The sequence below is a fragment of the Peromyscus californicus genome, unplaced genomic scaffold (genome assembly GCF_007827085.1).
Source record: "Peromyscus californicus insignis strain IS unplaced genomic scaffold, ASM782708v3 Scaffold_20__1_contigs__length_68692818, whole genome shotgun sequence".
In the NCBI taxonomy this organism is placed as follows: domain Eukaryota; kingdom Metazoa; phylum Chordata; class Mammalia; order Rodentia; family Cricetidae; genus Peromyscus; species Peromyscus californicus.
The window spans coordinates 55,955,725-55,970,200 of NW_026294503.1; the positions used below are offsets into that span (position 1 = coordinate 55,955,725).

At 41.7% G+C, this 14,476-nt stretch overlaps 1 protein-coding gene across 1 annotated transcript in view; it reads right to left on the reverse strand.

The window, feature by feature from the left end:
- Positions 1-14,476, reverse strand: part of Slc2a13 (solute carrier family 2 member 13) — a 289,669-nt gene that overhangs the window by 22,071 nt on the left and 253,122 nt on the right. The window lies entirely within an intron of this gene.

The window sequence follows — 14,476 nt, forward strand, 5'->3', positions numbered from 1 at the left end:
ATCCTACACATTCTCATCTTTCCTTTGTTTATTTATTGTAGACAGTTCCATGCCTGAAGGCATGGTTTAGTCTTATAGGTGATAAGACAGCCCTCTGAGCACGAGGTTACTAAAAAATAAGTATATACCATAAGATAAAGCTGTTTATTTGCTCTTTTACCAGGATGGCAATTTGGGTAAGAGGTCCAGAGCCATCATGGTAAGCAAACTTGTTTCCTGAATCTAGCTACCCAAAAGCTCATGCTTTCTTTTTGGGGATACTCAAGGCAGAGGTATCATTACTTCACTGAGGTTAAAGAAATAACCTCTGAGATGCTCATCATAGCGACTTACAGCCCAGTATTGAGCAGCACAAATGATTGGTTCAAACCCCAGCCGGGGAGGAGAAAGCCCAGAGGGGCCAGGAGCTCCTTCAAGAGTTGTTAGGCCCTACTGTAAGCTGCACCCACAGAACCACCAGAGATGCCCAGTAGTATGGTGGAAGAGGGAACACACACACACTATTCGAGTTTCCGAAAGACTCTGCATGTGGGCAAGAGGGACACCTCCTTCCCCAGGGCCCTGTTGCTTTTATCTCTTTTTAGGTTCATGGGAAATTCACCTGTAGTTTGCTTGAATGCTGCATTACACTACCTCCTTAAGAACTGGAAAGTGTTCGATCCTGAAAACCTGAAGTCAAGAGGCAAATATTTTTACTGTAACACCATGTGGCTCCGTTGTAAGCTCAGTGATGGGGAAGCTTGGCCAAGGCATTGAGGCTGAAACTATCCCAGTCGGCAGCCGGACCTATTTTGGGAGGAATCAAAGGGAATGGTCGGAAAGTGCCTCCTCTTAGGCTTTCATGGTCCTCTGCCAGGACGAGGGATTACACAAAGGGAGGTCAAAAGGGGACACCTCTAGTATCTTAGGAAACCTGTGCTCGTGGGCAAACCCCATCTCCCATGCTACTTCTGCTTAGACTGATATATTTTTAACATAAAATATATTTCTTTTAGATATGGCTAAACTCCTCCTTTTGATACAGAGATTTCAAGTAATTACTTACACAGGACCCAGAGCCTCTCCTCCAACCAATAGAACAGGGGGTCTCACAGTTTCATGGTCACTCTCAGGAACCTACTATGCCCGTCATCCTCACGTCTAAAGTTACAGACATGGATTGCCGTCCTTCAGCTCCTCCAAATCATTCCTGGGGCCACAGTTCTAAGATGTGGCTCTGCTTGAGTCACCCACACTGGTTGGGCTTTTGGTGGTCCAGCTACCTTTGAGCTATCCATGCTCCTGAAAGCAACTCCTTGCCCATAAACCTGTAAATAAGTTCAATAAACTGACTAATGTAGCTTTGGTGGAATTGTTTCTTTGGTCTAGTGAAGGTGTCCTAACTGGGGTGAATATATTTCAGTTCTTACCCCCAAATACAGTCACAGACTGAAGAACTCAAGAGTCTTAAAATTTGAGGAAAATGGTGGCTAAGTTTATAATAGAGTATTCATCAAAGCTTTGAATATATAAAAGCTCCTGGGAGCATTTCACAATTTCCACAAACGTCTACCCTTTCCCTACACTGAGATGCCTTTCCCACGCTGACTCCTTGGAGGCACTCTACTCAACTCCAGCTTGGCTGTACCCCACTACTCATATCTCCCGGAAGCCCTTTGAGAACCATTCAGAATCCATTTGCTTGATACTTAGGAAAAGCAACCTATTTCTTTTATTCAGCTCCAGGTTCTCTTTCCTTAATTCCCCCATCTTTTCACTTCTTGCCATAACCAGTCAGCCATACAAAGAAAGCTAAGCAAAAAGGAGTCATGATCAATTTCCCCTGAGGTGGGTACGAGTTTAATCCAAAGAACTGTGGGGCCAAGGGTTTAGCTGTAATACAACATGCGCATAAAAAGAAGCCTGGGTTCAATTCCCTGGGTCGTCTTGTCCCCCAGATAACAACCTCAAGTTCACTTATACATTATGAGATCTATGAGTCATGAGAAATGCAGTGGGTTTAATTAGATAGATCATCAAATAAAACCAGAAATCTACAGCAGAGAAAGACAAAATTAGAACACTACGTCCGTCACAATCACTTTACAGTAATAAAAATGAGGTCCCCTGGGTACAAGTTTAATTAAAAGAACTGTGGGGCTGAGGGTTTAGCTCTGTGATACAACATGTGCATAAGAAGCCTGGGTTCAATCCCCTGGGTCATCCTGTCCCCCAGATAACAACCTCAAATTCACTTATACATTATGAGATCTATGAGTCATGAGACTGACTTGCCCAAACCAATCTTCTGCAGCGCTGCCCTCTGCTGGCATCTAGTTCAGGGGCTAGAGGGCTCTAATGGACCATTTTTTGCCAGTCCTGGGACCTGAGAGCATCTTGCTACAAGGCATCTCATTCTGTAGCTGAGACAAAGGCACACATTGCTTATGCCCCAGATCTGGCTTCCTGGCTACTCTACTTTCCTAATACCAATGGCATTTCAAACATTTGCAGTCTTTGTTATGAAACACTTAGGCTGAGAACCAAACCCCTAAACTGATATATACATATTTTCTGGAAGCCTTGGTAATTTGAGATGCCCTGGGCCTCTGCAGATGCTGCTAATTGAGGCCTTGCTTCAGACACACTGTCTGCCCCTCATCGTTGGTCTGACATGTTGGACAATACATAATGCTTGGCAAAATGCATGCATTTATTTGGCAAGAAAAAAATGAGTGAATAAATGAAGAAAGACAATTTACAGTCAAATATATTAGTTATCATTGATTTAACAATTCGTTGACAATAAGTCAATGAAAGTTTAATAATTCAAGTCATTTAAAGCCAAAACAACACAAAAATAAATGAAATTAACAACACATCTTATCAGGGCCAATATTATTTCTCTGGAGCATGGTTTGAATGGCCCTCACATGGTGTGCTGCGTCAGGAATCTCATGGTGGCAATGTGTACATCACTCTCCAGTTCCAATTCAGAGACCTGAGGGTGTCCCACAAAGACTCATGCTCTTAACTGAACTGTTACTACTTTGGGCTATTTGGGAATTTTATGACCTTTAATAAATTATAATATTAACTCCAGGAAGGATGCAATGTCTGTTACCTTTCCTCTTCTTCTTTAGGATTCATAGGCCACACTGCACCCAGTCCATTGCTTAGATATTTGTCAGATCAATTAAGATAGTTTTATTAGTTCCCACTAAGCCAATCTGGGTCCATCTAACACGTCCCTCCACCATATAGTGAGCATCTGGGTTTCCAGCCACATTAGTACCTTATTCTGTTTCCTTCCACTGAAGACAGGGTCTACATGGGACCTCCGGCTCATTCCTCCATGCAGGTGCATAGGATGAATGCAAGCTAATTTACCTCTGAAGGCTGACTTGATGTAAACAATGGAATACTTGGGGAGTTTTAAAATTCTGTTTTTAATTCCATTCTACAGCTGTTTTCCATCCAATGTGTTCTAATGGCTTCTTTAGTAGAGTTGTGCTCCCAACAGAAATGTCTTTGATTAAATTGAATCTTCACTTGATGGAATTGACTGATATTTGTACATATGAGTTATATGATGAATAGATAAGCATATACATACCATCTTAATACATATGAACTCATTTATCTATAAGAGCTCAAAGCTACAGCATCATGGCTTCCCTTTTGTATATGAGACAAGTGTTGTTTTTTTTTTTTTTTTTGCTTTTTCGAGACAGGGTTTCTCTGTGTAGCTTTGCGCCTTTCCTGGAACTCGCTTTGGAGACCAGGCTGGCCTCGAACTCACAGTGATCCGCCTGGCTCTGCCTCCCGAGTGCTGGGATTAAAGGCGTGCGCCACCACCGCCCGGCGTGTTTTTGTTTTTTAACAGTGTCTTTCCCAAATTATACAACAGAGCATTACACAATGGCGTGCTTGAACCCCATTCTACTCTTGTTCCTCTTTCGACCTAATTATCCCTCCAATTCAGATATGTACGGAGGCCTGTTTCCAGAGTGCTTTGTTTTTGTGGAATTCAAATGGAAACAGAGATGTGATGTAAACTGTCTTAGACCTCCCAAGTCATCATCATTCCTCCCAAGTCAACAGGAAATAATGCACTGACGTCATTAGCCTAAGTGAGTGGATCAAAATGCTTCTCAGAGCGTGAGGGATAAAACTAGAGCCTGTCATCAGACTGGGACCTCTATCGTCCACACACTCTTCTGACTCAGGATCAATTCTGATCCTAAAGTCAAGTCCATAATTAGAATAGAAAGGGTGCTTATGTGAGCTGGAAATAGCACATAGTGATTGCAGTAACTAGAAAATTCATTTGAGGTAGCTGACGTACTGCAGGCAGAACAGTCTTTCAAATGTAATAACAGGGCACTGCCTGTCAGTTTCTAATAATGGGTTAAAACATGAAGTGACATAATGATTTTCTTCATGTAGTCATGTCAGTAAGGAATTTAAAAATGCCCCCAGAAGTTAAAAAAGCACTTAAGTGCTTGAAAAAATATGTCTAGAATGTCTCAGAAATTATTTCAAATATAAATAGCACCGTTAGTTATTAATATAAGAATTTTCTAAGTGATGAGCAGATAGAACAGTGCTGTGGATATTGCTCTGTATGCTGTGAATGTGTTGCTCTGATTGGTTAATAAATAAAATGCTGATTGGTCAGTAGCCAGGCAGGAAGTATAGGCGGGACAGACAGAGAAGAGAATTCTGGGAACAGGAAGACTGAGTCAGGAGTCACCAGCCAGACACAGAGGAAGCAAGATGTAAAAGTACCAGTAAGCCACAAGCCACGTGGCAACTTACAGATTAATAGAAATGGGTTAATTTAAGATATAAGAACTAGATAGCAAGAAGCCTGCCATGGCCATACAGTTTATAAGTAATATAAATCTGTGTGTTTGTTTACTTAGATCTGAGTGGCTGCAGGAGCCGGGTGGACACAGAATATCAATGTCATGAAGCCATCAACTGTACAGCATGGTCACATCCCCATCTCAGTTTACTAAAGGGGAAACACAGTAGCTTCATAGGCAAGCATTTTAATTGTGACCATCTCTTCTCCTGGTTCATAGACACTAATGAAACGCCTCACTGACTGTCAACAATGAAACAGACTAAGACAACTGACCTTGATTTTTCTAAATAGTATAACAGCTGCATCAAAATCTACCTATAATGGCTAATCTTCATTGCCAACCTGACTGGATTTAGAATTACCATGGAAACCCACTTCTGGCTGTGTTCTAGGAGAATATTTCCAGAAAGATTTTAATTGAAGAAGGAAGGCCTACCCTGACCATGTGTGGCACCATTCCATGGGCTGGAGTCTCAAACTGAATACAAAGGAGAGAGAGAGCGACATAGTCATCTCCTGTCACCAGGTGCCTTTCCGCTGTCAGCTGTGTGACATGTGCACCCCCTTCACAGTGCCCACCAGGCACAGCTCACCCTTTTTACCTCCTCTTTCCTCTCTTGCCTCTCTTCTTCCTCTTGTCTCTCTGTCTGTCTGCCTGCCTCTCTCATGTCCCCACTCCGACATGGCCGCTCACTCTTTCTCTCTCCCCGTCCCCCATTAAATCTCTTGGACTAACTCTGCTGCATGTGGTGTGTTTGCTAAGTGGCATACCTTGGCAGGGCCGCTGAAAGGTACCCACTTGGACTTTCTTTCTTTCTTTTTTTATCCTTACACACACCCCAGGACAGCTAAATAAACCTTTATTAAACAAACAAACAAACAAACTGCTGGACGAATCATCATTCCAAACTTCAAGTTGTACTATGGAGCTATAGTAATAAAAACACCATGGCACTGGCCTAAAACAGACACATTGATCATTGGAACTGACTTAAAGACCCAGACATAAGTTCAAACACCTATGGACTGAGTGTTTAACAAAGATACCAAAACTACACATGGGAGAAAAGACAGAGTCTTCAACAAATCATGCTCATCAAACTGGATGGCTGAATGTAGAAGAAGTTAAACAGATCCATATGTATCACTCTGCACAAAACTCAACACTAAAAGGATCAAGAACCTTAACATAAGACCAGATACCCTGAATTTGACAGAAAATAAAGTGGGCAATGGGATTGAAACTATTGGCACAGAAAAAAAAAAAAAAACCACCTCCTGAACAGCACAGGCCCTAAGAACAACAATGAATAAATGGGACCTCACAAAACCGAAAAGCTTCTGTATGGCAAAGGACATGATCACTCAGGCAGAGTGGCAGCCTATGGAGTGGGAAAAGACCTTACCAATCACACATCTGATAGAGGGTTAGTGTGTAAAATATATAAAGAACTAAAAACATGGAACATCAAGGAAACAAATAATACAGTTACAAATAGGGCACAGAACTAAGCTGGGTGTTCTCAAAAGATGAAACACAAATAGTTGAGAAGCAATTAAGTGTTCAATATCCTTAGTCATCAGAGAAATGCAAATTAAAACTACTTTGAGACTTCATCTTACCCCAATCAGAATGGTGATGATCAATAAAACAAAAGACGGCTCATGCTGGCTAGGGTGCAGGAAAAGCAGAATACAAACTCACAGCCACTACAGAAATCAGTGTGGGTTCCTCAGGAAGCTAGGAGTCCATCTACCTCAAGAGCCAGCTATCCCACTCTTGTGGAGATATTCAGAGGACTCTACATCCTACTACAGAGACATTTGTTCATCCATGTTCATTGCTGCTCCAAAGGGTCCTCATAGAAACTCCCAAACATCACAGACTATTCCCAAGGTAATTGGATACTCTCCACAACTTGATGGTAAGGCTCCATTGCTGAAGATAGATAGCACTTGAATATCTCTTTGAACAAGGAAAAACTATGCTGATGCCTAACTAGAGCCTTCACCCCTACTGACTAGTGTTCATAGTATGGGAAGGTACTTTGTATGTTACCACTGGAGAAAGGTAAGTATGAACTCAGCTACAAATCTTGAGACCTACAACAGTGACCTGCCTGCATACTATAATAGTGGCACAAAGGTTGTGGGAGTAACCAACCACTCTTCGACTGAACTTAAAGCCTATCCCATGAGATGGAATCCATGCCTGATACTGCTAGGGTAGGGAGAAGTGGACATGAGTTCATACCCCTAATCAAGAAGCTATCTGCAATTAATACCTGCTTGCAAAACAAAAAATGAGTTTTCTACAAAGGAGTCTCTTTGGGTATTTCAACCACAACTCAGAGCAAGCCCTTTGCCCAGGAGTATAAGGCCCACACAAAATGAGTGCATAGTATTTTTGTAGATTTTTTGGTCTCATATTGCTTTGTTTGGGCATTTTATGTCTTACAGATCTTTTTGCTTTTTTTTTGTTGTTGTTGTTGTTGTTGTTTTTGTTTTTCAAGACAGGGTTTCTCTGTATGTAGCCCTGGCTGTCCTGGAACTCGCTCTGTATACTAGACTGGCCTTGAACTCAGAAAGATCCATCTGTTTCTGCCTCCCGAGTGCTGGGATCAAAGGCATACATCACTGCTGCCCAGCATCTTACAGACCTTTTGCTTATTTATTTTGGTTTCAGTTTTTGTGTGTGTTTCTTTTTTTGTTTTTGTTTTGTTTTTTAAAGAGAGAGAAAAAGGAAAGGCCTGGAGTTGGGTGGGTGAGGGTAAGGAGGTAGGGTGGATCTGGGAGGAATCAGGGAAAGGGAAAAGCATGATCAGAATATATACATGTATAATATAGTATAATATATATAATATATAATACAATAGATACACTCGAGTAGAGAATTCTTCAGAAATATGAATAACTAATAAATATGTTTGAAAGTAACAAAATAGTGCTTTCTGATCATATTTAAAAACTGAAAACAAATAGCCTTACCTAGGGTAAAAACAATCAACACTGGATAGTGGAGATAATTCACTATACTACTTGAATAAATTCTGCTGCTATAAATCTATACATATCATCAAGCCAAGTAAAGCCAGCATCCAGATTTCCCTGCATCTTTAGCTGATGAATGAGCAACGATGTTATAATTATCTTTGAGTACATTGTAAAGTACTAACATTTCCAGCACACACTAAATTTATTTTGGATTACTGGTCTGCATTTCCTGAGCTATAATTATAACTATAATGCTATTTTCCAGTTTTACTCAATATTATTTTTATTTAAATTGTAGTAAATTTCCAGAAGAATGGGGTTTTCTTTTTCACAAAAATCACAGCAATATGGAAATATTGTAGAGGGGGTGATTTGACAGCATAAGGAGAGACTCCAATAGCCAATCTTTTTTGAGGCAGCTAAGCATTTCCGTCTGTTTCTCACAGGTCATGAAGACAACCTCACTCCTTCTGTGGTCAAATTCTGGTAACTTTATTCTGAAAGAGGGGGCAAATCTAAGTACACAGTCTAATTCACACATCACAGACACTTAGCAACTGTTCACAGTTTGGTTTATAGGTCTCTTTCGAATCAACAGAGAAGCAGTTGTTTTGATTGAAAAGACTAAAGATTTTCACTGAGGGCTGTGGGAGTTAGCCTTTAAGTTGTTGCCAATGGCCCCACTGTGTAATTGCCGAATCCTTATGGAGCTCACACAGAGCGGGTCTTGAGTAACCATCAGGTCTGACTGTTGGAGTTTGGCTTTGCTTTGATTCAACTGTGCCTTTGCCTTTCCCTTCTGGAATAAGAAGTATGAGGTTTTTGGGGATATAGAAGAAAGGAAAGGTTATGGCTTAATAGTGATGTGTCTGTATGTTTTGGGCAGGGGTTCAATAGTGATGATAGTTTTTTTCCCCCCCATGGCACAGACTGATGTTATCTGGGAAGAGGGAACCTCAATTCAGAAGAGCCCTCCCCATCAGATTGGCCTGTGGGCAAGTCTGTGGAGCATTTTCTTGATTGGTAATTGATGTGGGAGGACACAACCCATGGTGGCCAATGTCACCTGTGGCCAGGGAGTCCTGATATTCTGAAAAAGGCAAGTTGAGAGAGCCATGTAGAGCAAGGCAATGAGCAACAATCCTCCATGGTCTCTGCATCAGATCTTGCTGCCAGATTCTGGTCTTGAGTTCCTTCTGTGACCTCCCTCAAGGGCAGACTGTCATATGGAAGTACAAGGCAAATAAACCCTTTCCTTCCTAAATTGCTTTTGGTCCGAGTGTTTTATCACCTCAAGTGAAGCAAACTAACTAAGTCACATTTGCTATCCTTCAAGGACATTTGTAACTGTAACATTTTCTCATTTATCTAGCTAAATGCAGATAACCCGAGAACACACTGGTAGATTACATCAACCAAGTCAGAGATTGACACTAATGAGTGGAGCCTAAGATGGCACCGAGGGAAACTTGGTTATTGCCAAAGGCTGTTAATTTGAAGAGTTAACAGTTACTATTAAATGAAAATAAAAATGAGAAGTAGACGTACAGTCAGTATCTAGAAGCAGATAGACTGTTGGTACTAGACTGGAAAGACAAAACTTCAAGACAACCAGAACACGTTTGCATTTTGTAAGCTCGAGGCAGCATTATCAGTCATGGCTATAATACCCATGCTTTTGGTAAGATTCCTAGTACTTTGCCTGTCATATCGTTATGAAATTTAAAATAGCCACAACAGAACTTAAAAAAAAAAATCCATCTATTACGGGAGTAGCTTTCTTCACCCATGCAGGGTACGTCTGTTCAAACTCCTTTTTTGTTGTTACGTTTCATTTTTAGTTCGCTGACAAGCGAGTGGATCTGCATAAAACTCTTCATGCATCCTTAGTTTTGGTTAACTCACCCCCTGCTCCTTCTTTTCCACACCCCTCTACTCCCATTCCCACTTCACCCTGTAACCTCTAGTGAGCCCCTCCGCCTGTTTTCCGTATTACATCTGTTCTACTCCCCGCTCCTAGTTTTCACTTGGTTACAAGATCATGGGTTCCTATATAGTTCCTTCAGGTACACTTCATTTTGTTTCTTTCTGCCTCCTGCTCCCTTTGCTGCCTATCATCATCATTCCACTGCCCGCGAACCTATTTGCCTGGAGTAGTTTCCCATCTCTCTTTTCATTTCGTCTATATTCTACTATCCTTCCTCCCTTAACACCTCCCGCTATCCCCAATAGCCTGATTCTACTTTCCTGGGTTCCCCTGTACCCTAGGTTAAACACAAAAGAAAAAAAATTGGAGCTAGGACCCTCGCTTCTCTTTTTTGGCCTGTATGACTTCACTCAGTATAATTTTTTCCACATCCATCCAGGTGTCTCTTTTCTTTGGTGGTGAGGTGGCCGCTGGTAGATAACCTCATCTGCTTAGGCATATGGGCAGCAGTAATTGAATGGAGTGGGTTAAAAATATAACATTTTAAAAGCGGGACATAAAGTTTGGGGGGGGAGATGTGTTGGGGTTGTCATGGAGGGGAATTGGAGGTAGGGAGTGGAGGGTGGGTATGATTAAGATACACTGTACACATGCAAGAAATTTTCAAAGACTAAATAAAAATATTATTAGAAATCATTGTATGCTTTACAAGTTAAATTTGAAAAGGAGCTGTGTAGTAAGAAACAGACCTGGCAGTAATCTACAGCCTCTTAATCAATAGCATTGCTGTGTAGATCTCAATTGATACTCATTAATGTAACTGTAATTCAAAAAAATGTACATTAGCCAAATAAATCATAAATTAGACTATTTTTTTGCTTATGAGAAATATATATTTATAATTATTTTAAAATGCTTTCTGATGAGGTTTTGAATTGACCTACATGACATGGAAGCCCCTAGAAAACTGAGAATTTAAATACATTTCTTCCAATATTTAGGGCTTTTAAAAAATCATTCCTGGCCTGCCTATCCATGAATGAAGGATGGTGACATCTAGCACCTACAGAGCACTCCAATGACAAAGGTCAATATCACCAACATTTTCAAGGTAAGAAAACCTGTGCAGTTCGTACGCTGAGCTATAAGTTCCACCCAATAATAACATAAAGCCGTACTTCACAGCTAGCAGCAGAAGTCTACCTCTATGTTCTTGGTACTCTACATAATAACAACCGTTTTTTTCATATAAGCAACATCACCAAATACATATGCAAATTAATATAATGGAATAAGCAAAAATAAAAATAATTTAAGGTCTATTTTTGGTCCCATAATCTATCTTCAAGCATCTAACAGGAAGGATGTGTTCCTTGCTAGTGAGCCAATCTTTAACAATTTTGAGTGCACTTTTAAAATAAACATGCATACACATAATACTGCTTAGGATTTTCTTGATTTATAGATAATGCAAGTCATTCTAGAATGTTTTTGTACAAAAAGTAAATTGCTATGTTGAAAACAAAGGATTATCTTTAAAACAGTAACTATTGATCCAATATCATTCCAACACTACAGCAATGAAGAATACAGAAATCCCCATTCACACAGAGTTTATATTCTAAATGAGAGAGAAAGCCTAGCGGGCTAGGTACTGTTAGCTGGTCAGGGAAGCAAGGACAGCTTAAGAAATTTGCAACTGCTGGGCGGTGGTGGTGCACGCCTTTAATCCCAGCACTCAGGAGGCAGAGCCAGGCGGATCTCTTTAAGTTCGAGGCCAGCCTGGGCTACCAAGTTAGTTCCAGGAAAAGGCGCAAAGCTACACAGAGAAACCCTGTCTTGAAAAACCAGAAAGAAAAAAAAAATTGCAACCAGTGGCTACATAGACCCTTGTACTGAGAAGAACAAAATGGCTTTTTATTTTTTTGACATTCTACATAACTGTAGAAGGGGCTCTGCATTTTTACTGTGCACAGAGACTCATGGATTACATAGAGTGTCCTGCGGGGAAATAAGAGCTGAAATCCAGAGGGCACTAGAGCCATGTGAAGCCTGGAAGGTCATTCTATACAAGGGGACATCAAGTGCATATGATCTCGTCATCTCAGAGAAACAGCAAAGCTTTAAATGGCTGCTGGCAGATGTAAGAGACAAGTGATCGTTGCCGATTGGGCCAGCGAGGTCGGCAAAGGTAAATTTTCCGAGGCCCTTGTGATAGGCTGCAGTTTCTCAAAGCAAAAGTACAGTGTAGTCAATGAAAAAGGTGTGTAAGAAGAAATGCCCACTCACTGTCAGAGGGACACCAGAGAGAGAGTGCTTGCTGTGGTATGAAGTTAGGACAAGACACATCAGATGTAGAAACATACTGACACGTATGTCTAGATGTGGACATTTATGCATATACCCATATCTCTACCTCCCTATTGAGAACTTCTGACCCCAGGGGAAGAAACACATTAGAGTGAGGCTTCAGTGAACACCGAACAAGAATGGCCAAGTTGGGAAATACTAACAACACAGTATGTCCAAGAAGAGCAAAGCCCACTAGGGGGCAGTGCAGAGAGCGAGGGATTAAACAGTCCTTCCAGGTTACAGCACACCATCCTAAAACTCATCCTTCTCAACAGTCCCTAGACAAAGCTCTGCTCTCCCCGCCCCCACACACCAGAGTATTCTCTTTGAGGATATAGATAATTTATTTATCATTAGCTCAGAGAAACCCACTTCAGATCAAAGCACTGTTCTAACACTTCAAAAACTGGCCCCGTGTGGATTTCAAGTTTCTCTTTCAAAGTTGAAAGCTCCCTATAACAGGATCAGTTCCTCTGATTCATACTAACTCTAAGCACAAGGAGCCATGCTGGCCACGGCAGGGATATCACTTCAATTATGGGGACCTTGCCTCAGAGGACCTTCTTGGGCATGCAGGGTTTCTCAGAATCTGAATTTGTCAGCTCATCATCACTAAACGCTTCTTTGAGTCCTTGTGGGAACCAGAGGGAAAGCTGTCACATTTGACCCTTGATATAAAACACCAGCTCTGATCTAACACAGGCACTTTCCTGGGCCTGCCATCCGTTCTCCCTGACCTTATGGGGATTTTGCTCTTTACTTGTCCAAGAGTGAAAGAACTCGGGGTTTTAAGCCCTTTGGGGGGCCCTCCTCCGTGCTAAGCTGCCTATGCAGGTCATTAGGACTGGTGGCACAGAACTGGCCCCCTTGCCTCTGAGACACTGTAGCTGTGGCACTCTTGGGTGTCAGGCCTCTAAATTTAGCCTGGAGGCTTAACTCACAAAGTCCTGAGACTCTCCAGGGACTGTCATGGGGTCTCAGATACCAGAATCAAGCCACCAAGGATCTCAGACAGCAGCATCAGATCCGGCTCTTACAAACTCTAGATCTCCTATTTTTCAAGCTTGCTCTGAGAGGCCAACCCTGAAGGAGTGTCACACACACACACACACACACACACACACACACACACACACACACACCCTCACCTCCTACAACTTTACCATTCCTCAGCTCTGAGTCCCTCAGGATTCTACTAGATCAGATTCACTCTAGGGACTCTTTCCTGCAACTCTTCCCCAGAGACTAAGATAATTCCCGACTGAGCTTGCGACTTTCTCCAGTATGACCTCCCTATTAGTCCTTCCCTGACATAGCTCAGATCCAGTACTAAGGTCCCTTTTCATCGTCAAAACTCACTTTATCACACTTCTTATCTGTCTTATAAACTCACCCAGTGGTGTCACTGACTTTCACTCTTTTCCTCCTGTTCCAGCCCCTATAGCTACATTCCCTTTCTACTTTCTCCAAAAGGCCTGTGATCTCAAATACCACAAGGAATCCTTGCCGGGGGCTGCTGACTCTGCCTGCTCTCGACTTCTCTCCAGCCCTTCCTTTGGAATGTACCCAGTGAATCTCCCTCCATGCTGACTCCTGGAGGACCCCCGTCTCACAGCAGTCTCCCTCTTCCCAGCAGCACGTTCCTAGCTGTGTGTGAGCAGCCATTTGACAAACGCCCCCACACTGAGGGCTAGCTTCCACACGAGAACTCAGAGGCAGCACAAACAAACCTTCATTCTAGAGCACGGCCCTTTCTTCCCTTTTAAACATTTCTTCTAGATGAACTGCATTTCTTTGGAGTTGTTTTGTTTGACTTTTTAGATGGCTTTTAAACATTTTCTTGATACAGGCCTGCATTTATTCCTTCATACTATAATTTTCTACTGCAAGTGTCGCCAAATATATGCAAAAGTAGAGAGAAATGGGTATCCTTAATGTAGCCACAAAAAACTTTCAACAACTGTGATAAAATGGCCAATTTTGCTTCCTCTCCATCACCACTCACTCATCTGTCCTGCAGGATTTCTTGGGAAAGTTAAGGCATCCCATCATCTGTAACTATTTTAGGATGTGCCTTTGCAGGGAACTATATGAGCAGGAGCACGGTTGCTGCCATTGAGCCATCAAAGCACACTTTGGGAGAGCATCAGATAACTCCCAAGTGTTCAGATTCTCTTTTTGTTACTTTAAAAAAGAGATTCCAGTTTGTTTGCATCAACATTCAAATAAGTCCCATTTCTTCATAACTGTCTGCTTTTATTGGGGTGGTGGGAAATAAAGGCACTTTCGGGAGATTTTAAAATTCCGCCTCTATGCTCTGCAAATCCCAATATGACTTTCATTTGATTTAA